Below are 24000 nucleotides of genomic sequence, written 5' to 3'. Positions count from 1 at the left end.
AATACAGCGAACAACTAACGTCAAAGACCTGGGAGTGATCATGTCGGAGGATCTCACCTTCAAGGACCATAACATTGTATCAATCGCATCTGCTAGAAAAATGACAGGATGGATAATGAGAACCTTCAAAACTAGGGAGGCCAAGCCCATGATGACACTCTTCAGGTGTATAAATGGAAGACAGGAATAAATAAAGGGGATGTAAATAGTGTGCTGAAAATATCTAGCCTAGACAGGACTCGCAGCAATGGTTTTAAGTTGGAAAAATTCAGATTCAGGAAGGATATAGGAAAGTACTGGTTTGGTAATAGAGTTGTGGATGAGTGGAACAAACTCCCGAGTACAGTTATAGAGGCCAGAACGTTGTGTAGCTTTAAAAATAGGTTGGATAAATACATGAGTGGATGTGGGTGGGTGTGAGTTGGACCTCATAGCTTGTGCTACCAGGTCGGTTGCCGTGTTCCTCCCTTAAGTCAATGTGACCTGACCTGCCTAGGTTGGGTGCATTGGCTTAAGCCGGTAGGAGACTTGGACCTGCCTCACATGGGCCAGTAGGCCTTCTGCAGTGTTCCTTCGTTCTTATGTTCTTATGTTCTTAGGTCACTTGTTCTATCTTGGCTGGAATATTGCTGCACACTAACAGCACCTTTCAAAGGCAAGTAAAATTACTGACCTAGAAAATGTACAGAAAACCTTCACGGCGCACATAACTGCGATAAAACACCTAAATTACTGGGAATGCTTGAAGTTCCTGAACCCGTACTCCCTAGTACGCAGGCGGGAGAGATACATGATTATATACACCTGGAAAATCCTAGAGGGACTAGTACCGAACTTGCACACAAAAATCACTCCCTACGAAAGCAAAAGACTGGTGATAGTGGCATGGGCGCCATTAGCACGGCAAGAGACAACACAATAAGTGTCAGGGGCCCAAGACTGTTCAACTGCCTCCCAGCATGCATAAGGGGGATTACCAATAGACCCCTGGCTGTCTTCAAGCAGGCGCTGGACAGGCACCTAAAGTCGGTACCTGACCAGCCGGGCTGTGGTTCGTACGTTGGATTACGTACGGCCAGCAGTAACAGCCTGGTTGATCAGGCCATGATCCACCATGAGGCCTGGTTACAGACCGGGCCGAGGGGGCGTTGACCCCTGGAACTCCAAGTGTACCCAAGAGTAGCTACAGACTGAGGTCCGTACCCAAGAAGAGCTACAGACTGAGGTCTGTATACCCAAGAAGAGCTACAGACTGAGATCTGTACCCAAGAAGAGCTACAGACTGAGATCTGTACCCAAGAAGAGCTACAGACTGAGATCTGTACCCAAGAAGAGCTACAGACTGAGATCTGTACCCAAGAAGAGCTACAGACTGAGGTCTGTACCCAAGAGCTACAGACTGAGGTCTGTACCCAAGAAGAGCTACAGACTGAGATCTGTACCCAAGAAGAGCTACAGACTGAGGTCTGTACCCAAGAAGAGCTACAGACTGAGATCTGTACCCAAGAAGAGCTACAGACTGAGGTCTGTACCCAAGAAGAGCTACAGACTGAGGTCTGTATACCCAAGAAGAGCTACAGACTGAGATCTGTACCCAAGAAGAGCTACAGACTGAGGTCTGTACCCAAGAAGAGCTACAGACTGAGGTCTGTATACCCAAGAAGAGCTACAGACTGAGATCTGTACCCAAGAAGAGCTACAGACTGAGGTCTGTATACCCAAGAAGAGCTACAGACTGAGATCTGTACCCAAGAAGAGCTACAGACTGAGGTCTGTATACCCAAGAAGAGCTACAGACTGAGATCTGTACCCAAGAAGAGCTACAGACTGAGGTCTGTATACCCAAGAAGAGCTACAGACTGAGGTCTGTACCCAAGAAGAGCTACAGACTGAGGTCTGTATACCCAAGAAGAGCTACAGACTGAGGTCTGTATACCCAAGAAGAGCTACAGACTGAGATCTGTACCCAAGAAGAGCTACAGACTGAGGTCTGTACCCAAGAAGATCTGAGGTACGAATGATAATTATAATAATAATAGGTGTGAGGGAGTGTGGTGGTCTCAGCACTCAGTGTCACTCTGGCAGCGAGGGAGGGTGCACGCGCCACCACTCGCTCCTCTCACTTTTACACTTCATTCCGTCATTATTATCGACACTGCTGTTTTGAATGGCATAGACCACATAGATTCTCATCCTTTACAACCCGCGGTTGCAACAGAAAGGTGCGTTGAACAATATCATTGTATTTTCCCCTAAACAATGCCTGAAGGAACTTAACTGGGCATGTTTTGCTGCGTTGATGTTTGGGGGCCCAAGTCTAGGGGCCCTCTCCATTGTGCCCAGTGGGGGCCCGCTCGGTGGGCATCTTCATGTGCCTATAAACAGGTATTTATTTGTATGTACAGTTACAGCTACACAGTAACGCTGGTCCACCGTCTCTGGGGTTTAAATTGATTTCTCATTTGAAATTGATTTGTCATTTTAAATTTCCCGTACGTGGCACCTCCATTGTGGCACCTCCATTGTGGCACTGGTACTCTTATATTTGTAGGTGCAGAGGTTGAGACATAGCTCCTGTCCCCCAGCAGTGTAGCAGAACGTAGTGTATTAGCGTCAATGTATACTTCCAGAGGTGTATACCTGCCTGTATCTAATACATACATACATGTATATATATATATATATATATATATATATATATATATATATATATATATATATATATATATATATATATATATATATATATATATATATATATATATATATATATACGTAGATTGTACTTGCGTGTGTACGTAATATATAACAATGGTTGTGTATTAATAAGTAAGTAAGTAAATTTATTCAGGTATACACAAATACAGTTACATAGAATTATCATACATAGCAGCATATGTGTAGAGATCCTGGGATAACCCAAAAAAGTCAGACAGAGTGACTTAATGTACTCATATATATCAAGCTTAAGATATGGTCTTGCATGTTATGTATACTATGAGGTGTGTGTTATGTATACACAACCAGCGATGTGTATTAGTGTATGTATAACCACCTGGAGGTACGTATAATCTTGTAAACTAGGTTTATATAGACACAGGTATACATAAGTACAATTATACATACTATAAATTACCTAAGATAACCCAAAAAATCAAAGCGATTTATTTCCACTGACACTCAGTAGTGTAAGTATAGAGATAAATATAAAGATAAAAGTTTATTTAATTGCAAATGTTACAATGTACAATTACAATATTGATTGTTAAATACAAAAAAAAAAAAAACAGTATCATACTGGGGTATTTCAGGCAGTTGTTGTCTTTGTTAGGTAAGACACATATGCAACAGTTAGGTATCTATTTCGAAACGTTTCGCCTACACAGTAGGCTTCTTCAGTCGAGTACTCGACTGAAGACGCCTACTGTGTAGGCGAAACGTTTCGAAATAAAGATACCTAACTGTTGCATATGTGTCTTACCTAACAATCTGTCGGTATTTTATACCATTTTAAAGTTGTTGTCTTTGTTTATTCAGTCTTATTAGGCTGTTTTAAATTCGTTGCAACAATCTCTGAAAACTTATGTTGGTTGTGCTGCATAGCCCTTGTGGCTTAGCGCTTCTTTTTGATTATAATAATAATAATTATGTTGGTTATTGTTTTAATTTTACTATTATCATTTTCAGCGTATCTGTGCATACATTTTTCATAGATATACATGAACGCTCGGTGACTTGGGTTCTCTAAATGTCAACTTCTCTCCCTCGAGGAGAGTTAGGAAATCAATATATTTTAATTGATTTCTAATGCCTATTAGATATGTAGATGAATGGTTCAGAGAACCGACAAGTTGATAAATTAAGATACATGTGCAACTCTTGGGTATCTTTATTGAGGAAACGTTTCGCCACACAGTGGCTTCATCAGTCCATACAAGAGGACTTTGAGGTAATCAGTCCCTCAGCCTTGAGTCGATGTAATCAGTCCATCAAGATTGATGGGCTGATTACATCTACTCACCGCTGAGGGACTGATTACTTCAAAGCCCTGTTCTTCACTATTCTCCTTTATATGGACTGATGAAGCCACTGTGTGGTGAAACGTTTGCTCATTAAAGATACCCAAGAACTGCACATGTGTCTAATTTATCACCTATTAGATATACCTGTAAAAGGAGGTGCCTTGATGCCGGTGAGGGGATATTGATCCGAAGAGGTAGATCTAACCATATTGTCTTCAGTTTCCCATGTCATTAATATGACCCATACGGGTTTAAGGTTTTCATGGGTGTATAATTACTTTTATATACCGGGACATTGTATACCTGGAGTATACCTATAGAGGGTTTCGGGGGTCAACGCCCCCGTGGCCAGGTCTGAGAAAAGGCCTCGTAGTGGAGCAGGGCCTGATCAACCAGGCTGTTGTTGCTGGCCGCACATAGACCGACGTACGAACCACAATCCAGCTGGTCAGGTACTGACCAGGGTATATATGTAGTTATACACTCAAAGGCGCGCGCGCCTGTGTACTCACCTAGTTGTACTCACCTAGTTGAGGTTGCGGGGGTCGAGTCCGAGCTCCTGGCCCCGCCTCTTCACTGATCGCTACTAGGTCACTCTCCCTGAGCCGTGAGCTTTATCATACCTCTGCTTAAAGCTATGTATGGATCCTGCCTCCACTACATCGCTTCCCAAACTATTCCACTTACTGACTACTGTGGCTGAAGAAATACTTCCTAACATCCCTGTGATTCATCTGTGTCTTCAGCTTCCAACTGTGTCCCCTTGTTACTGTGTCCAATCTCTGGAACATCCTGTCTTTGTCCACCTTGTCAATTCCTCTCAGTATTTTGTATGTCGTTATCATGTCCCCCCTATCTCTCCTGTCCTCCAGTGTCGTCAGGTTGATTTCCCTTAACCTCTCCTCGTAGGACATACCTCTTAGCTCTGGGACTAGTCTTGTTGCAAACCTTTGCACTTTCTCTAGTTTCTTCACGTGCTTGGCTAGGTGTGGGTTCCAAACTGGTGCCGCATACTCCAATATGGGCCTAACGTATACGGTGTACAGGGTCCTGAATGATTCCTTATTAAGATGTCGGAATGCTGTTCTGAGGTTTGCTAGGCGCCCATGTGCTGCAGCAGTTATTTGGTTGATGTGCGCTTCAGATGTGCCTGGTGTTATACTCACCCCAAGATCTTTTTCCTTGAGTGAGGTTTGTAGTCTCTGACCCCCTAGACTGTACTCCGTCTGCGGCCTTCTTTGCCCTTCCCCAATCTTCATGACTTTGCACTTGGTAGGATTGAACTCCAGGAGCCAATTGCTGGACCAGGTCTGCAGCCTGTCCAGATCCCTTTGTAGTTCTGCCTGGTCTTCGATCGAGTGAATTCTTCTCATCAACTTCACGTCATCTGCAAACAGGGACACCTCAGAGTCTATTCCTTCCGTCATGTCGTTCACAAATACCAGAAACAGCACTGGTCCTAGGACTGACCCCTGCGGGACCCCGCTGGTAACAGGTGCCCACTCTGACACCTCGCCACGTACCATGACTCGCTGCTGTCTTCCTGACAAGTATTCCCTGATCCATTGTAGTGCCTTCCCTGTTATCCCTGCTTGGTCCTCCAGTTTTTGCACCAATCTCTTGTGTGGAACTGTGTCAAACGCCTTCTTGCAGTCCAAGAAAATGCAATCCACCCACCCCTCTCTCTCTTGTCTTTCTGCTGTCACCATGTCATAGAACTCCAGTAGGTTTGTGACACAGGATTTCCCGTCCCTGAAACCATGTTGGCTGCTGTTGATGAGATCGTTCCTTTCTAGGTGTTCCACCACTCTTCTCCTGATAATCTTCTCCATGTGTGTGTGTTTGTGTATGTGTGTGTGTGTGTGTGTGTGTGTGTGTGTGTGTGTGTGTGTGTGTGTACTCACCTAATTGTACTTACCTAATTGTGGTTGCAGGGGTCGAGACTCAGCTCCTGGCCCCGCCTCTTCACTGATCGCTACTAGGTCCTCTCTATCTCTGCTTCCTGAGCTGTATCATACCTCTTCTTAAAACTATGTATGGTTCCTGCCTCGACTACTTCACTTGCTAGGCTATTCCACTTCTTGACAACTCTATGACTGAAGAAATACTTCCTAACGTCCCTGTGACTCGTCTGAGTCTTCAGCTTCCAGTTGTGACCCCTTGTCCCTGTGTCCCCTCTCTGGAACATCCTATCTCTGTCCATCTTGTCTATTCCCCGCAGTATCTTGTATGTCGTTATCATGTCTCCCCTGACCCTTCTGTCCTCCAGTGTCGTCAGTCCGATTTCCCTCAACCTTTCCTCGTACGACATTCCCCTGAGCTCTGGGACTAGCCTTGTTGCAAACCTTTGTACTTTATCTAACTTCTTGACGTGCTTGACCAGGTGTGGGTTCCAGACTGGTGCTGCATACTCCAGTATGGGCCTAACATACACAGTGTACAGTGTCTTGAACGATTCCTTATTAAGGTATCGGAACGCTATTCTCAGGTTTGCCAGGCGCCCGTATGCTGCAGCAGTTATTTGGTTGATGTGTGCCTCCGGTGATGTGCTCGGTGTTATGGTCACCCCAAGGTCTTTCTCCCTGAGTGAGGTCTGTAGTCTTTGTCCACCTAGCCTATACTCTGTCTGCGGTCTTCTTTGCCCCTCCCAATCTTCATGACTTTGCATTTGGCTGGATTGAATTCGAGAAGCCAGTTACTGGACCACATGTCCAGCCTGTCCAGGTCTCTTTGCAGTCCTGCCTCATCCTCATCCGATTTAATTCTTCTCATCAACTTCACATCATCTTCGAACAGGGACACTTCAGAGTCTATTCCTTCCATCATGTCGTTCACATATATCAAAAATAGCACTGGTCCTAGAACTGACCCCTGTGGGACCCCGCTCGTCACAGGCGTCCACTGTGATACCTCTTCACGTACCATGTCAGGTATTCACGTACCTGTCAGGTATTCCCTGATCCATTGCAGTGCCCTCCCTGTTACATGCGCCTGATCCTCCAGCTTCTGCACTAATCTCTTGTGGGGAACTGCGTCAAAGGCCTTCCTGCAGTCTAGGAAAACGCAATCTACCCACCCCTCTCTCTCGTGTCTTATTTCTGTTACCTTGTCATAAAACTCCAGGAGGTTTGTGATACACGATTTGCCTTCCATGAACCCATGCTGTGTGTGTGTGTGTGTGTGTGTGTGTGTGTGTGTGTGTGTGTGTACTCACCTATTTGTACTCAGCTATTTGTGGTTGCAGGGGTCGAGACTCGGCTCCTGGCCACGCCTCTTCACTGACCGCTACTAGGTCCTGTCTTTACCTGCTCCATGAACTTTATTATACCTCGTCTTAAAACTACGTATGGTTTCTGCCTCCATTACATCACTTATCAGACTATTCCTCTTCCTGACATCTCTGTGACTGAAGAAATACTTCCTAACATCTCTTTGATTCATCTGAGTCTTCAACTTCCAATTGTGACCCCTTGTTTCTGTGTCCCATGCCTGGAACATCCTGTCTCTGTCCACCTTATCTATTCCTCGTAGTATTTTGTATGTCGTTATCGTGTCTCCCCTAACCTTCCTGTCCTCCAGTGTCGTCAGGCAGATTTCCCTTAACCTTTCTTCGTAGGACATTTCCCTTAGCTCGGGATCTAGCCTTGTTGCAAACCTTTGGACTTTCTCTAATTTCTTGACGTACTTGACCAGGTGTGGGTTCCAAACTGGTGCTGCATACTCCAGTATGGGCTTGACGTACACTGTGTACAGAGTCTTGAACGATTACTTGCTGAGGTATTGGAACGCTATTCTCAGGTTTGCCAGGCGCCCATATGCTGCAGCAGTTATCTGGTTGATGTGTGCTCCCGGAGACGTGCTCGGTATTATACTCACCCCAAGATCTTTCTCCTTGAGTGAGGTTTACAGTCTTTGGCCACCTAGCCTATGTTCTGTCTGCGGTCTTCTTTGCCCTTCCCCGATCTTCATGACTTAGCATTTGACGGGGTTAAATTCGAGGAGCCAGTTGCTGGACAATGCATCCAACCTGTCCAGGTCTCTTCGTAATTCTCATATGATTTAATTCTCCTCATGAACTTCACATCACCTGTGAACAGGGACACTTTTGAGTCTATCCCTTCTATCATGTCATTCACATATACCAGAAATAGCACTGGTCCTAGGACTGACCCCTGTGGGACCCCGCTCGTCACAGGTGCCCACTGTGATACTTCATCATGTACCATGACTCGTTGTTGCCTCCCTGTCAGGTATTCTCTGATCAATTTCAGCGCCCTTCCTGTTATACGTGCCTGATCCTCCAGCTTCTGCACTAATCTCTTGTGAGGAACTGTAATCATGTATGGGGGGTACTGATTAGTGGAATATGGGAGTAAGAGGAGGGAGTCAGTAGGTAGGTGACAGGTGAGGCAGTAGGAGGGATGAGTGGGGAGGTTGGTAGGTAATGTGAGGTCACTGGTGACTACACCTTTCCCTCTCATTACTCTACTCACCCTCTCACTACTTGAAATAAAAAAATAAAAGAATAAATAACGGGGACAGTGAATATTACTATTCTACTCAAACACAGTTTATTATTAAGTCCTTGTACAATAATATATTTGGGAACAGGAGAACATTATTGTGTTTAGTGGTCAGTGGTCAGTCGTCACGTGAGGTCACAGACCCTGAGCTGCTTTGGGGATTAGCGTGGACGGTTACAAAGCATGGCTTGCTTCTGCAGTGTTTTAAAAATTGAGGTTGGAGAGTTGAAGGAGGAGGTCTTGCTTCTCCAGGAGGAGATTAGGAGGCTGAAGGTCCACCTCAATGGGTCTGGGAGAGAGTGTGAGGTGGCTGGAGTTGTGGGGAATGAGGTTTCTAGCAGTGAGGTGCAGTCTGTCTCTCGCTGTGAGGAGGCTGTAGGTGGGGAGGTAGCAACGGCTACCAGCAGTGAGGTGCAGTCCAGCACCTGCTACAAGTGGCGAGTGGTAACCAGTAATGGGAGGAGAATCAGAATAAGGAAAGTTAAGAGTGGAGATCTGAAGGTAGGAAATCACTTCTCTGTTCTTCAGGATGAATGTACTTCAGTGGCCAGTGAAGGTAAGGGTACTACTGCCCCTGCTAACAGAGGTAAGTGCATTCTTGTGGTTGGTGACTCTCGGGTAAGATATATTGACCGTGCTTTTTGTAATAGGAATAAGATGAGAGATAGAGTGTGCTTCCCTGGAGCTGGTGTTGGGGACATAGTTAACAGGCTGGATAATGTCATGTTAGGTAATGGGAACAAGCCCATTATCTGTCTCAGTGCTGGTGGAAATGATATTGGGAAGGGTAGGAGAGAAGAGCTGCTAGATAAGTACAGGTCATCTATAGATTTCATTAAGTCTAAGGGAGGGGTCCCAATCATATGTAGCATCTTGCCTAGAAGGGGAGTAGAAAATGAATGGTTGTCTAGGGCAATTAGTGTAAATTGCTGGCTAGACAGATACTGCAAGGAACTTAAAATCCCATTCATTGACAACTGGAACAACTTTTATGGCAAACATGATATGTATGCAAGGGAAGGGGTACATCTCTCTGGGGCAGGGGTGGTAGCACTTGCAGACTCAATTGAGAAGGCCATTGGTGAAATGCCTATGATTTTAAACTGATAGAAGATAGAGGTATGGGTGTGTGTGGGAAACAAGCAGGTTGCAACACTAGGGTTGGAAACAGTAAATGTATAAAAGGCATTCAGCATGAAGTTATAAATAAAGACAATAGATCAGGTCAGCAAACAAAGGGGGACAGCAGAGGGCAGCAAGGGACTAGCTCCCTTAAGGTTTATTATACTAATAGCAGGAGTGTAAGAAATAAGATAGATGAACTAAGAATAATTGCAAGTGCAGGAAACATAGATATTATTGCTATAACAGAGACCTGGCTCAATCTGAAAGATAGAGAGATGCCCTCTGAATGTCACATACAAGGCTATAAATTATTCCACACTGACAGGGTCAACAGGAAGGGTGGTGGAGTAGCGATGTATGTCAGAGACAATTTAAATTGTTGTGTTAGACAAGATATAAAATTAGAAGCGTCAGCCACTGAATCTGTTTGGTTACAGGTTCTCGAGGGCCGAGAAAAACTAATTTTGGGTGTGATTTACAGGGCCCCCAAATCTTGATAGGGAGTGCAGTAAACTTCTATGGGACGAAATTCGTAAGGCATCTACATAAGAAAATGTAGTGCTAATGGGAGATTTCAACTATAGACAGATTGACTGGAGCAATTTGACAGGAAATTTAAAGTCAGGTGACTTTCTTGATACGATCCAGGATTGTTTTTTAAAACAGTTTGTGACAGAGCCAACTAGGGGAAATAACCTCGTTGACTTGGTTCTTGCCAGTAGGGAAACACTAATTAATAATCTTGAGGTTAATGATGAGCTTGGGGAAAGTGATCACAAATCACTCAGTTTTAATATATCATGGAATTCCCCTAATAATGGCAATCAAGTCTCCGTCCCTGACTTTCGCTTGGCTGATTTCATAGGACTGAAAAATTACTTAGGTGGGCTGAACTGGAATGACCTGACTAAGGGTCAGGTAGGTGGTGATGGTTGCCGATATGACGCTTTCCAGGGCATAGTTCTAGCTGCTCAGTCAAATTATGTTCCAAATAGGGAAATCAGATCAAACAAAAATGATCCTAAATGGATGAACAATATATTAAAATATCTGATTGGTCAAAAGAGAGGCATATATAGGCAAATCAAAAGAGGAGAGGGGCAATTAAGAAATCGATATATTCAGTTAAAGAGAGAAATAAAAAGGGAATTAGAAAAGCAAAAAGAGATTATGAGGTTAAAGTTGCAAGAGAATCGAAGACTAACCCAAAAGGATTCTTTCAGGTATACAGAAGTAAGATCAGGGACAAGATAGGCCCACTCAAAAGTTCCTCGGGTCAGCTCACTGACAGTGATAAGGAAATGTGTAGAATTTTTAACACATACTTCCTCTCAGTTTTTACACAGGAGGATACCAGCAATATTCCAGAAATGATAAATTATGTAGAACAGGACGATAATAAACTATGCACGATTAGGGTCACAAGTGACATGGTCCTTAGGCAAATAGATAAATTAAAACCTAACAAATCCCCAGGCCCTGATGAACTGTATGCAAGGGTTCTAAAGGAATGTAAAGAGGAGCTTAGCAAACCTTTGGCTAATCTTTTCAACATATCACTAAAAACTGGCATGGTGCCAGATAAGTGGAAAATGGCAAATGTGATACCTATTTTCAAAGCAGGTGACAGGTTCTTAGCTTCGAACTATAGACCAATAAGCCTAACCTCCATAGTGGGAAAATTTATGGAATCAATAATTGCCGAGGCAGTTTGTAGCCACCTTGAAAAGCATAAGTTAATCAATGAATCTCAGCATGGTTTTACAAAGGGGCGTTCCTGCCTTACGAATTTATTAACTTTTTTCACTAAGGTATTTGAGGAGGTAGATCATGGTAATGAATATGTTGTGTATATGGACTTCAGTAAGGCTTTTGACAGGGTCCCACATCAGAGACTATTGAGGAAAATTAAGGCACATGGAATAGGAGAAATTTTTTCCTGGATAGAGGCATGGTTGACAAATAGGCAGCAGAGAGTTTGCATAAATGGGGAGAAATCAGAGTGGGGAAGCGTCACGAGCGGTGTTCCACAGGGGTCAGTGTTGGGCCCCCTGCTGTTCACAATCTACATAACCAACATAGATGAGGGCATAAAGAGCGACATCAGCAAGTTTGCCGATGAAACCAAAATAGGCCGTCGAATTCATTCTGACGAGGACATTAGAGCACTCCAGGAAGATTTGAGTAGACTGATGCAGTGGTCGGAGAAGTGGCAGATGCAGTTTAATATAGACAAATGCAAAGTTCTAAATGTTGGACAGGACAATAACCATGCCACATATAAACTAAATAATGTAGATCTTAATATTACGGATTGCGAAAAAGATTTAGGAGTTCTGGTTAGCAGTAATCTGAAACCAAGACAACAGTGCATAAGTGTTCTCAATAAAGCTAATAGAATCCTTGGCTTCATATCAAGAAGCATAAATAATAGGAGTCCTCAGGTTGTTCTTCAACTCTATACATCCTTGGTTAGGCCTCATTTAGATTATGCTGCACAGTTTTGGTCACCGTATTACAGAATGGATATAAATGCTCTGGAAAATGTACAAAGGAGGATGACAAAGTTGATCCCATGTATCAGAAACCTTCCCTATGAGGATAGACTAAGGGCCCTGAATCTGCACTCTCTAGAAAGACGTAGAATTAGGGGGGATATGATTGAGGTGTATAAATGGAAGACAGGAGTAAATAAAGGGGATGTAAATAGTGTGCTGAAAATATCTAGCCTAGACAGGACTCGCAGCAATGGTTTTAAGTTGGAAAAATTCAGATTCAGGAAGGATATAGGAAAGTACTGGTTTGGTAATAGAGTTGTGGATGAGCGGAACAAACTCCCAAGTACAGTTATAGAGGCCAGAACGTTGTGTAGCTTTAAAAATAGGTTGGATAAATACATGAGTGGATGTGGGTGGGTGTGAGTTGGACCTGATAGCTTGTGCTACCAGGTCGGTTGCCGTGTTCCTCCCTTAAGTCAATGTGACCTGACCTGACTAGGTTGGGTGCATTGGCTTAAGCCGGTAGGAGACTTGGACCTGCCTTGCATGGGCCAGTAGGCCTGCTGCAGTGTTCCTTCGTTTTTATGTTCTTATATAAGCAGTGAGACAGGGAACACAATCAACTAGACAAAACAGAATGTAACTTACAATATGGTTCAGAGGACAGTTCACCACAGGAACTAAGTCACGGGTCACAAGACCTACACAGTACGAGTACTGCCCGAAGCCAGTACTCTGCCCAGTGTCTCCAACAGTCTCCTCCAGAGACTTCAGCAGCCTTCTCCCGAGCCCTGCACCCCAGCAGCAGCTCGCTCGAAGTCTCTCTGCTCAGAGCTCTGCACCCAGGCCAGAGCTCCACACAGATCTCTCTGCTCACCTGTCCCTTGGGCTTATATGGTGGTCCAAGCACCCTCCACAACCATGTGTACGACCTGATGCCTGGATCTGACGCCAGTGACGAACAAAGGCGCTGATACATAAGCCGAAAAGGCGTGTCTCTGACTGACATTTGCCAAGGCAAGGTGACCATATAATTGGTTAAATTAGGTCTCCCCAGAGACCTCACAAGCCCAGCTGAACTACATCACACTGTGTCGAAGGTCTTCTTGCAGTCCAAGAAGAAGCAATCAACCCATCCCTCTCTCTCGTGTCTTACTTCTGTAAGACACGATAAATACCACTCGTTCGTGGTTATATATTATATATATATATATATATATATATATATATATATATATATATATATATATATATATATATATATATATATATATATATTATATACTGCTCGTGAGGCTAGTACACCAAACGGGCAGTAGAATGAAATTAACTCATGCACTCACACCACCGTATGTCCTCGGATCAAGGTAAAACACCTAGTTCTGCTGGGTGCTTCATTCCTGTAGGATTGCTTGGTCCTGTGGGTTAGAGCGTCATGGGTGATTTTCGCTCATCATGAGGCGGGTCAAAAGACATGGGTTCGAATCCTGGGCTAGTCAGTGTTGTTATTGATATAGGCTCTGGTGTGCCAAAGTATTGGTATCAGCGGGTATTGGCTAATTTTGATGGTATCGGTATCTACAAAAATTTGGTATCGGTATCTACAAAAATTTGGTATCGTTTCATGTTTATATCCTGCATATATCAAGCCTTCTTAATAAAAAAACAAAATATGACTTGTGTTACATCAAGGGCCATATCTATAGGCCTGTTTTGGCCCCTTTCTGTAACAAGATGTCGAATCCAGCTCTGGAACACTTAAGGTGAGTGGGTCCGACAGCAGGAGCTCACGACACAGCTCCAAAACGGGAAGAGATGCCAAGAGAGGCGGCAGCGGTAGCGCCTCTGAAGAATATGCAGAAATTGTCGGTGAGGGTAACTTCTTTACTCAGCGCAGTAGGTTCTCAGCACTCACTGTGAGTAGGTTCCCACACTCAGGGCAGTAGGTTCTCAGCACTCACTCAGAGTATGTTCACAACACTCTGAGTAGCTTCATACACTCTTCTGAGCAGATTTAGGCGCTCAGCCTTTAATCAGATTCCTCGCTCTAGAATATTACTTAGTCCCAGACAGTCATCTCTGACTCAGTGATACCTTGTTATTAACTAAGATTTCGGTCTGTCTATACTTTAAGAGAGACTTGTGGCTTTAAAGGATTATCGTGCTTTAAGTTAATGTATATATAGTCTCGACTAGTATCTAATACGAATCTGTCTTTAAGGAGACGATAGTTTCATTTGATATATTTCAGAGCTTTCATGTAAATGTATTGTATAAGACTCATGTCATTGAGTATAAGCATTGTACAGAAACATTTACGAGTCGTATGTCGATTGTTTTCTGTATTAAGTATATCTTTATGTATTACACCGCGAGAGAGAGAACTTTGTATCATATACTAAGTTTTATATGAATTCTTATATAATAAAGATCACATTTTATTTAGTCGGATCAGTCTCCTAATGGTAATGCCTATATTAAAATGACATTTGTCTAAGGACAACTAGACCAGAGCTGGATTCGACATCTTGTTACAGAAAGGGGCCAAAACAGGCCTGTAGACATGGCCCTTGACGTAACAGCTTGCCACAACAGACAAATGGGTGACTGAACATTAAAATGGTATAAAATACCGACAGATTGTTAGGTAAGACACATATGCAACAGTTAGGTATCTTTATTTCGAAACGTTTCGCCTACACAGTAGGCTTCTTCAGTCGAGTACAGAAAAGTTGATAGAAGCAGAAGATACTTGAAGACGATGTAATCAGTCCATCACCCTTAAAGTTTTGAGGTGGTCAGTCCCTCAGTCTGGAGAAGAGCATTGTTCCGTTGTCTGAAACAGTATCTTCTGCTTCTATCAACTTGTCTGTACTCGACTGAAGAAGCCTACTGTGTAGGCGAAACGTTTCGAAATAAAGATACCTAACTGTTGCATATGTGTCTTACCTAACAAATGGGTGACTGTTGAATGAGTCATAAACGGTGATTATCTGCCTTTGAGTCTGTTGTACTTGGCAAATCTTCCTTTCTGTTCGCTTGTCAAAAGATTCTTCTTTATCTTGTGTTTCATTTATTGCCATTTTCAGAGCGAAAAATAATGGCAATGGTGACACTATTCAAATCACTTATACCCTGCTGACATAGTTCAGAGTTCTGTTCAAGGCGGGAGAGAGTGAGTTTCGAAAAAATACGAAGAGCGTTTGCCAATAAAGCATTGAAACTAATGGGAACACCTCAAAGAACTGGGTAGCAAGTTAATATGCACACGGAAGATACTGAAGGGCCAGACTTATATGCACAGGGGTCCTAACCAGCAAAAGGCATACAGCTATGAGGGTGCTTCCACCAAATTCAACTTCAACAACAAGAACATCAACTGGGATCAGGTAAACTTTGTCCTAAATGAAACGTGTTGGGAAGATATTTTAAATAACATGGATCCAAACTAGTGCCTTGAAAGGATCAACTTTCTGGTACTGAAGTATGCTCAAGACATATTCCCCTAAAGAAAAAGAAAAGTAAACTGGAGAGAGAGAGAGAGAGAGAGAGAGAGAGAGAGAGAGAGAGAGAGAGAGAGAGAGAGAGAGAGAGAGAGAGAGGGAGGGGGGGTGCTTCCTCTACACGAGAAGACAAATAATCACTGAGCTCCTCAAGGGGGCTAGATTGTCTGAAATACGAAAGGAAGCACTGACCAGGGAAGTGGAAAATATTGAATTTAAGTTAAATGATTCATACAGGATCCAGGAGAGACAGGAGGTGGTAGCAATTGGTGAAATCGAAAGAAATTCAAAATATTTCTCTTCATATGCCAAAATCAAAGCAAAAACCACATCTTGTATCTGGACCTTGCTCAAACAAGATGGAGCATACACAGATGACAAAGAAATGAGTGAGAGACTGAAGTCTCAGTACTACTCTGTGTTTAGCAAGTCATCAATCAGTCTAAAGATTGATAATCCAAATGATTTTTTCACGAATGTGCCTCAAAACCCTGTCAATGTATGCCAGATTTCTGACATAATTCTAACTCCACTGGACTTTGAAAAAGCCATTGACAACATGCCCATGCACTTAGCTACAGGCCTAGACTCGTGAAACTCGGTATTATTAAGAACTGCAAGAAACCCCTTTCGGGTTCCTTAAAGTATACTAAGGAGAGGGCGCATAGACATGGGTGAAATCCCACAGTTGCTAAAAACAACGGATATAGCTCCACTTCGTAAAGGTGGCAGCAAAGCAATAGATAAGAGCTATAGATCAATAGCTCTAACGTCACACATGAAAATATTTGAAAGAGTTCTAAGTAGCATAATCGCAAACCACTTGGATTCCCAACAGTTGCACAGTCTAGGGCATCACGGGTTTACAGCAGGTCGATCCTGCCTCTCGCAACTACTTGATCACTATGATAAGGTCTTTTATGCAGTGCTGTACATTTCCATTCAAGGCATGTGAAATCCCAGATCTGGAGAGTGTACAGAGAACCTTTACTGCACTTATAACTTCTGTCAGACACCTTAATCACTGGTAATGCTTGGAGTTACTTGACTTGTACTCACTGGAGCGCAGGCGAGAGAGATACATAATCTACAAGTGGAAAATCCTAGAGGGGCTGGTCCCAAATCTGCACACAGAAATCACTCCCTACGAAGGCGCAGAAGACTGGGCAGACGGTGCAACATACCCCCAATGAAAAATAGGGGTGCCATTAGTACATTAAGAGAAAATACAGTAAGTGTCCGGGGTCCAATACTGTTCAACAGCCACCAGACATAAGGGAAATTACCAATAAACCCCTGGTTATCTTTAAGAAAGAGCTGGACAGATACCTAAAGTCAATACCCGACCAGCCGGGCTGTGGTTCGTACGTTGGACGACGTGCGGCCAGAAGTAACAGCCTTGTTAATCAAGCCCTGATAGACCGGGAGGCCTGGTCAAGAACTGGATCGCGGGGGCGGTGAACCCCGGAACACCCTCCAGATAAGTAGGGCCTAGTAAGTTTTCGCGAAGAAACTGGATCGCTGAGTGTCAGATCAACCTGGCAGAGATGAATATGTGAGCCAGGGGGTCGCCAAAAGAAATAACTTGATTCAGGAAGCACTCAGCAGGATGCCCTGGCCCCAGGTCGGGACGAGAGAGTAGGAAACCTCTCGAAACGGGTCTCACGTAAATCACACGTAAACCTTAGCGCTTTCATGTGTTTACTCACACATCTTCAGATGATGTGTATGTAAAGACACGAAGGTGCTCAGGTATTTACATCCTTGCTATTTTCACTGTGGTATTTTTTTCATATTTGTTGTCACACGTTTTATAGCGATTTCTTCCCATGAATGCGTATATACACAGGTGTGTGTGTGTGTATGCATGTTATATACACAGTTTAGTTCTAGTTTTAGAGAAGAGAGTATTACTCATCAGTTAATATTTGGGTTATAGCTATCATAACCTTCGTGCGGTAAACAGACCGTAATTCTTCAAGGTTGAGGGACTTGATCACCCCATATTTATCTCTACGATGCTTCTGCTCTTTCTTAATAGAACGTAATGTCTGTCATAAAAAAAATATCTGTCAGAGTTTGCCTTCTGTATGATTTGTATCCTTCAACCCCTCATGGAAGGTTCCTTGATGTTGGTGAGGGGCTCTTGATTTAGGGAATTGGAACTGTGCTCCAGTTCCCCGAATTAAGCCTGATTGCCTTCCACATCCCCCCCCCGGGCGCTGTATAATCCTACGGGTTTAGCGCTTCCCCTTTGATTATAATAATAATAATGTATCCTTCAAGGTAGGTACCGGCAAAGGGTTCTTGTTACAAGGAGCTGGAACACAAGTGGTAGTGTCTTAGGTCACGTCTAAGGACTCAACTTCGAACCCAGAACGAGTGGAAACGTTGGACGTGTTTCCTTAAACCTGTTGCCCTGTTCACCTAGCAATAAGTGTTAGTCGACTTGTTGGTCGCGTCCTGGTCCAGAAGTTCAACCCTTGTCCACTCTGGTTATCTCGCAGTCATCTTCCCTAGTGCTGGTGGCATTGATCTCAACCTTGTCCACTCTGGTTATCTCGCAGTCATCTTCCCTAGTGCTGGTGGCATTGATCTCAACCTTGTCCACTCTGGTTATTTTACAGTCATCTTCCTCAGTGCTGACGGTAGTGATCTTAGGAAATATAAATAATAGGAGTTGTTTACTGAGTACAGGACAGCTGTATTTATAATCAGGTCCAAGGATGGATCCCGATTACATATGCTATGTGCATTGAATGAATGTATGAGGTATTTGGTATAAATTGCTGGCGAAATATGTACAGCAAGAAAATATTAATGCCATTCATTGGCAACTGGGACAACATGGCAAATGTATCAAGTATAAAGGGGTGGTATCAGTGGTATCAATGAAAATCAAGGACCCCATTGGAAATAAGCCACTGACTTTTTTTTTTGGGGGGGGGGGGTTATAGGTAATTTTCACTGTGATAGTTGTACGTATGCTTATCTGTACTTAAATAAGCTTACTAATGGACGAAGTTACGATTCTCTCCTAACGGAGCCAACGCCAGGTCATCACATGGACAAGACCCGGACCGGGACTCTGTCGGCGCATCAAACAGAACAGAATAATTTTTGGTGATGAGGATTGAGTTATTTGTGCCTTTGGAGAGGAGGAGGAGAGGGGGGTGGATGTCCCTAATAGTACTGGCGGGAAAGGGGGTAATTTTTCTTCACTTTCCTGATTTTAGAACCCAATATCTTTTTTTTTTTTTGTGACAAATACTCTGATTTATCCCCTTGCATCAAAAATTTTTTGTGATTTATTGGCCAATCTCTAGGAAAGACTTTTTTTTTTTTGTATTTGCTTGGGGTAAAGTTGGTATTTACAGCATATTATTACGATAGGAGTAAATTATTAATGTAGCAACAAGTTGGAAATGATAGTAACAGATTGAGAACTGGCAAACAACTGTTTGTTCCAAGTGCTGAGTAACCAGAACAACTGTAGTCATTAAAACAAATAAATCCTGGCGTTAGCCAGGTCAGGTGAGGGGTGGCCGCTGATTTAAAGTAATGTGAGTTAGGATCTAGATACATATAAACGACTATATTCCGATTATTAACCCGTGAGGATTAATAATCCAGGTTAATCCATAAAGCCAATGTATTTATTTCCATTGGAGTCCTTAATCCTTCCCTAGGATGCGATCCAAAACACCCGATTACCTCAGGTATCTGCTAGGTAAAAAGGGGCAGCAGGTGTCAGGAGACTTGACCATGTCTCGCCCTGCCTAAGAATGAAACTCTGTTCTTTTCGGTTGTGTAGCGACCTCTCTCATCACTACCAGCAACCATTGTGGGTTGTGGAGGTGAACGTGAAAAATAGGAATTAAGACGATATTATAGTAAAGCACGATATGGTAGAACGTCCAGAAGTTAGCGAGATACTTCACAATATAGTAACTGATAGGATGATGAACAATAAAAACTATATAAGGTAGACTCAGTGGATGTATAGGAAACAAACAATTGCAATTGTTAATTTGAAGAGTTTGGATATCACATGAGAGGTTCAGGTGCAGAGCAAGCTATTGTTGTGGTAGTGTTTGTTTTGTAGTGGCAGTATTTGTTTTGTAGTGGCAATGTTCGCTTTTACTGCGAAACATTGTCACAATGAAATCTTGCTCTGCGTTTGTGTCTTCTTGAATAATGTTGGACATGAGGGTTGAATGCTACAAAGGGATACAAACTGCTCAGTTTACAAAAAATAAAAAGCTGCAGGAAAGCGTAAGTGGCATTGTTGGTCAGAGAAAGCTTGAAGCGCTGCATCGAGAACGAGATCAATGCTGACATAACAAGGCTCTGTATGACTTATGTGGCTTTAACACTTGCCTTTGAATATAATAATAATAATGAAACAAGACAATTAATTTGCTGTAATTTGACAAGGAAGCAGTCTTAAAAACTTGCTAGTGTGTGTGTTCAGGACTGGATGGAATGCTGTGTTGAACACACGTAATTAGATGAAGATACCAAGTTGCAGAAGGTCATTTCTATTTAGACAAGGTTTCCGTTGGATCAAGCTCCACAGAGCGAAAAATTGGTTCAATAGTTCTTTAACTTGTGGCTGTCTTCAGAGGTTAGGTTAGGTAAGGTTCGTCAGGAAACAGGACAAATGTTTCCTGACGCTGGTCTTAGATGATGATCCGCCGTTGGAGATTTTGGTCATCTGACTGAGGCCTTCCGCTGGCTTACCGGTCTACTCCTTTACAAATTATCCTCATAATTATAACCATTTTAGTGTAATCTTCAGAGTCCATGAAGCGTCGAAATGTTACGTAAGAAACTATAGGGAATAACCTGCTTCCAGTGGTCAAATAAACTATAATAAACGCAAGATCACCGAGGAATTTTAAAATGTGATTATATGCAGTTTAATATTTTCTGAAATAAGGTGATTGTAAGGAAGGTAGAGTTTCTGGATTTTGCTTATTAGACTAGTGAATTTTTGTACCACAAGCCTAGTTAGTGTTGAGTTGAGGTAACCTGGCCAGGATTATCGCGGAAAAGTTCTATTAAATAGTAGTAGTTGCTACTATAATGTTTACCAAAGCATTTTACAAACTGCCCAAGCAGCATATATTTTTCACAGTGACATTATACAGAATATAGATTTTTAAATAAAAAAAACGGTTGATTAAAATACCGCTTGGGTAAAATAAGCAGTTATTTTCGCCTCAATATAGGAGATGGACACTCAAAGATCAACCGTACAGGCTTCTCCTCTGCACATATAATATCGAACCAAGATTCATTGACATGAACAAATATTCTTTTTAAAACTGGACAGCTAATTGATGATAAATGCGTTCCAAATTTAACAGTTATATATTTTTAACACAAAACATTTAGCTGTAATCCCAGAATACAACTTGATTACAGAGCCTAATAATAACAAATTTCGCAAGATTGATTCTAAGAAACGTGGTTCTCAGTCAAGTATGTTTTTAAACCATGCAAGTCACATAGTAGAACTGTTTAATTTTTTAAACATGTCCTTGGAATGTGAAGAATAATATACTAAATCGTTTGTCTCTTTAAGGAATCATTACAAACTGAAATTTTAACGTAACATTATGAACTAGTATTGTGGCAGAGTTGTAAAAGCTGAACAGCGATATTTACAAAATGAGAGATGGGTTTTAAACATTTAATTAGTGACCACTTAAAAGTCACCTTGATAATATAATATTATTAATAAGACTTAACATGGTTTTACAATGGAAATAAATGGTATAAAATACCGACACAATGGAAATATAAACACATATGCTGTATAATGTGATACTCTATTGACTACGTTTCGCCCACACAGTGGGCTTTTTCAAGTCACATTCGCAACATCAACATCAGGAACAAGAAACTTTCCAGCCTTGACGTGACTTCCCTATTCACCAAAGTACCTACTACACAAGCCATCGATCTCTTGCGCAGGAAAATTAACGATTCACTTGATCTTCCCATTCCAGCCAGCGATTTCATCGACCTTGTTGAACTATGTGTTGGCTTTACGTGTTTCTCTTTCGAAAACCACCTCTTTCAGCAGACTTTTGGACTACCCATGGGTTCGCCACTCAGTGCAGTCCTGGCGAACCTATACATGGAACATCTAGAAGCCGAACGTTTCTCCACCATTATTCCTTCGTCTGACACCTGGCTCCGTTATGTTGACGACATTCTCCTCATAACTCCTAAACGCTTCAACGTTCAAGCTCTCCAAGACAAGCTCAACCAGGTCGAGCCTTCAATCCAGTTCACACTTGAAGAAGTCGACAACACTCTTCCTTTCCTTGATGTTCTACTCTGCAAAGCTGACCACGAACTTCGTTTTAAAGTCTATCGAAAACCCACCAACCAAAACGACCTTCTCCACTTTTACTCTCACCACGACACCAAAACCAAACTTGGTGTAATTATAGGCTTCTTCCTGCGTGCACACAGAATCTGCAGCAATGAGTTCCTTGAAGAAGAATGCACGATAATTGAACAAGTATTTTCTAAACTCCACTATCCTCGTCACTTCATCAGAGACTGCAGACGACGGGCATTAAACATCTTCAGCACACCCAGAGAAGACACTGCCGAGAAGAGATACATAGTCTTTCCCACCAACTCCATTGCCAAACACGTTTCCAACATCTTTTCCAATACCTCATTTCAAGTATCTACCTCCACAACCACGACCATCAAGGACATTACCAGTGATAGACAGGACAAGCCTCCACCCTCTGCAGGGGTATACATAATCCCTTGTGAACATCAAAATGGTATACAATACCGACAGGTTGTTAGGTAAGACACATATGCAACAGTTAGACAACTTTATTCCGAAACGTTTCGCCTACACAGTAGGCTTCTTCAGTCGAATACAGAAAGTAGGCAGGAACAGTAGAGATGTGAAGACGATGTAATCAGTCCATCACCCTTAAAGTCGTAGAATTTGAGGTTGTCAGTCCCTCGGCCTGGAGAAGTTCAGTTCCATAGTCAGGAACTATCTGAAGATCAAGCGACAGTGCGGAGACTTAAATACTGTCGGAAGGAGAGGTGCAGGGTAGTAGTAGTAGTAGTAGTAGTAGTAGTAGTAGTAGTAGTAGTAGTAGTAGTAGTAGTAGTGAGAGGCCATTGAGAGGTCATGTCCCTCTCAGATCCAACACTTCTCACTTGAAAAGCTTGTCCATTCGACTGAAGAAGCCTACTGTGTAGGCGAAACGTTTCGGAATAAAGTTGTCTAACTGTTGCATATGTGTCTTACCTAACAACCTGTCGGTATTGTATACCATTTTGATGTTCATCTTGTCAGACACTGCAACACGTGGCATCTTGGTACAGAAAACACCTTGGACAAGCTTTTCAAGTGAGAAGTGTTGGATCTGAGAGGGACATGACCTCTCAGTGGCCTCTCACTACTACTACTACTACTACCCTGCACCTCTCCTTCCGACAGTATTTAAGTCTCCGCACTGTCGCTTGATCTTCAGATAGTTCCTGACTATGGAACTGAACTTCTCCAGGCCGAGGGACTGACAACCTCAAATTCTACGACTTTAAGGGTGATGGACTGATTACATCGTCTTCACATCTCTACTGTTCCTGCCTACTTTCTGTATTCGACTGAAGAAGCCTACTGTGTAGGCGAAACGTTTCGGAATAAAGTTGTCTAAATGTTGCATGTATCTTACCTAACATAATCCCTTGTGAACATTAAAATGGTATAAAATACCGACAGGTTGTTAGGTAAGACACATATGCAACAGTTAGGTATCTTTATTATGAAACGTTTCGCCTACACAGTAGGCTTCTTCAGTCAAGTACAGAAAAGTTGATAGAAGCAGAAGATACTTGAAGACGATGTAATCAGTCCATCACCCTTAAAGTTTTGAGGTGGTCAGTCCCTCAGTCTGGAGAAGAGCATTGTTCCATAGTATGAAACAATATGGAGATGAAGTGACAGAATGGAGCTTTTTATAGCGCCAAGAGGTGAGACGTAGGCCACTAGGAGAGGTAAGAACTCAGATGTTGAAAGGTCAGGTCCCTCTCAAATCCAGCCGCTCTCACTAGTGGAAGTTGTCGAAGTTGATTGCAGGACTCCTATTATTTATGCTTCTTGATATGAAGCCAAGGATTCTATTAGCTTTATTGCGAACACTTATGCACTGTTGTCTTGGTTTAGCCCATGTCTATTTCAGTCACTAAGATATAACAGGTCTACTACGTAATTGTGTATTTATGTCTTGTTCTTATACGTGTGTAGGAGCGTTGGAACCAGTTACATGGCCATGTC

At 42.7% G+C, this 24000-nt stretch overlaps 1 protein-coding gene across 3 annotated transcripts in view; it reads left to right on the top strand.

Moving 5' to 3' along the window:
* The first annotated feature begins 2063 nt into the window (after positions 1-2063).
* LOC128698667 (bestrophin-4-like) overlaps positions 2064-24000 on the top strand; it is a 229640-nt gene continuing 207703 nt past the window's right edge. For 2 of the 3 annotated variants that reach the window (XM_070104004.1, XM_070104002.1), the window contains exon 1: positions 2064-2222. The gene's annotated coding sequence lies outside the window, so the exon portion shown is untranslated. Of the gene's footprint in view, positions 2223-2252; positions 2386-24000 lie in introns of those variants that run through there. The other variant, XM_070104003.1, reaches the window with a different exon arrangement.

This window comes from Cherax quadricarinatus, chromosome 88, assembly GCF_038502225.1.
Source record: "Cherax quadricarinatus isolate ZL_2023a chromosome 88, ASM3850222v1, whole genome shotgun sequence".
Taxonomy (NCBI): domain Eukaryota; kingdom Metazoa; phylum Arthropoda; class Malacostraca; order Decapoda; family Parastacidae; genus Cherax; species Cherax quadricarinatus.
The sequence above is the reverse complement of the archived record's forward strand: the minus strand, read 5'-3'. Positions and strand labels throughout refer to the sequence as shown.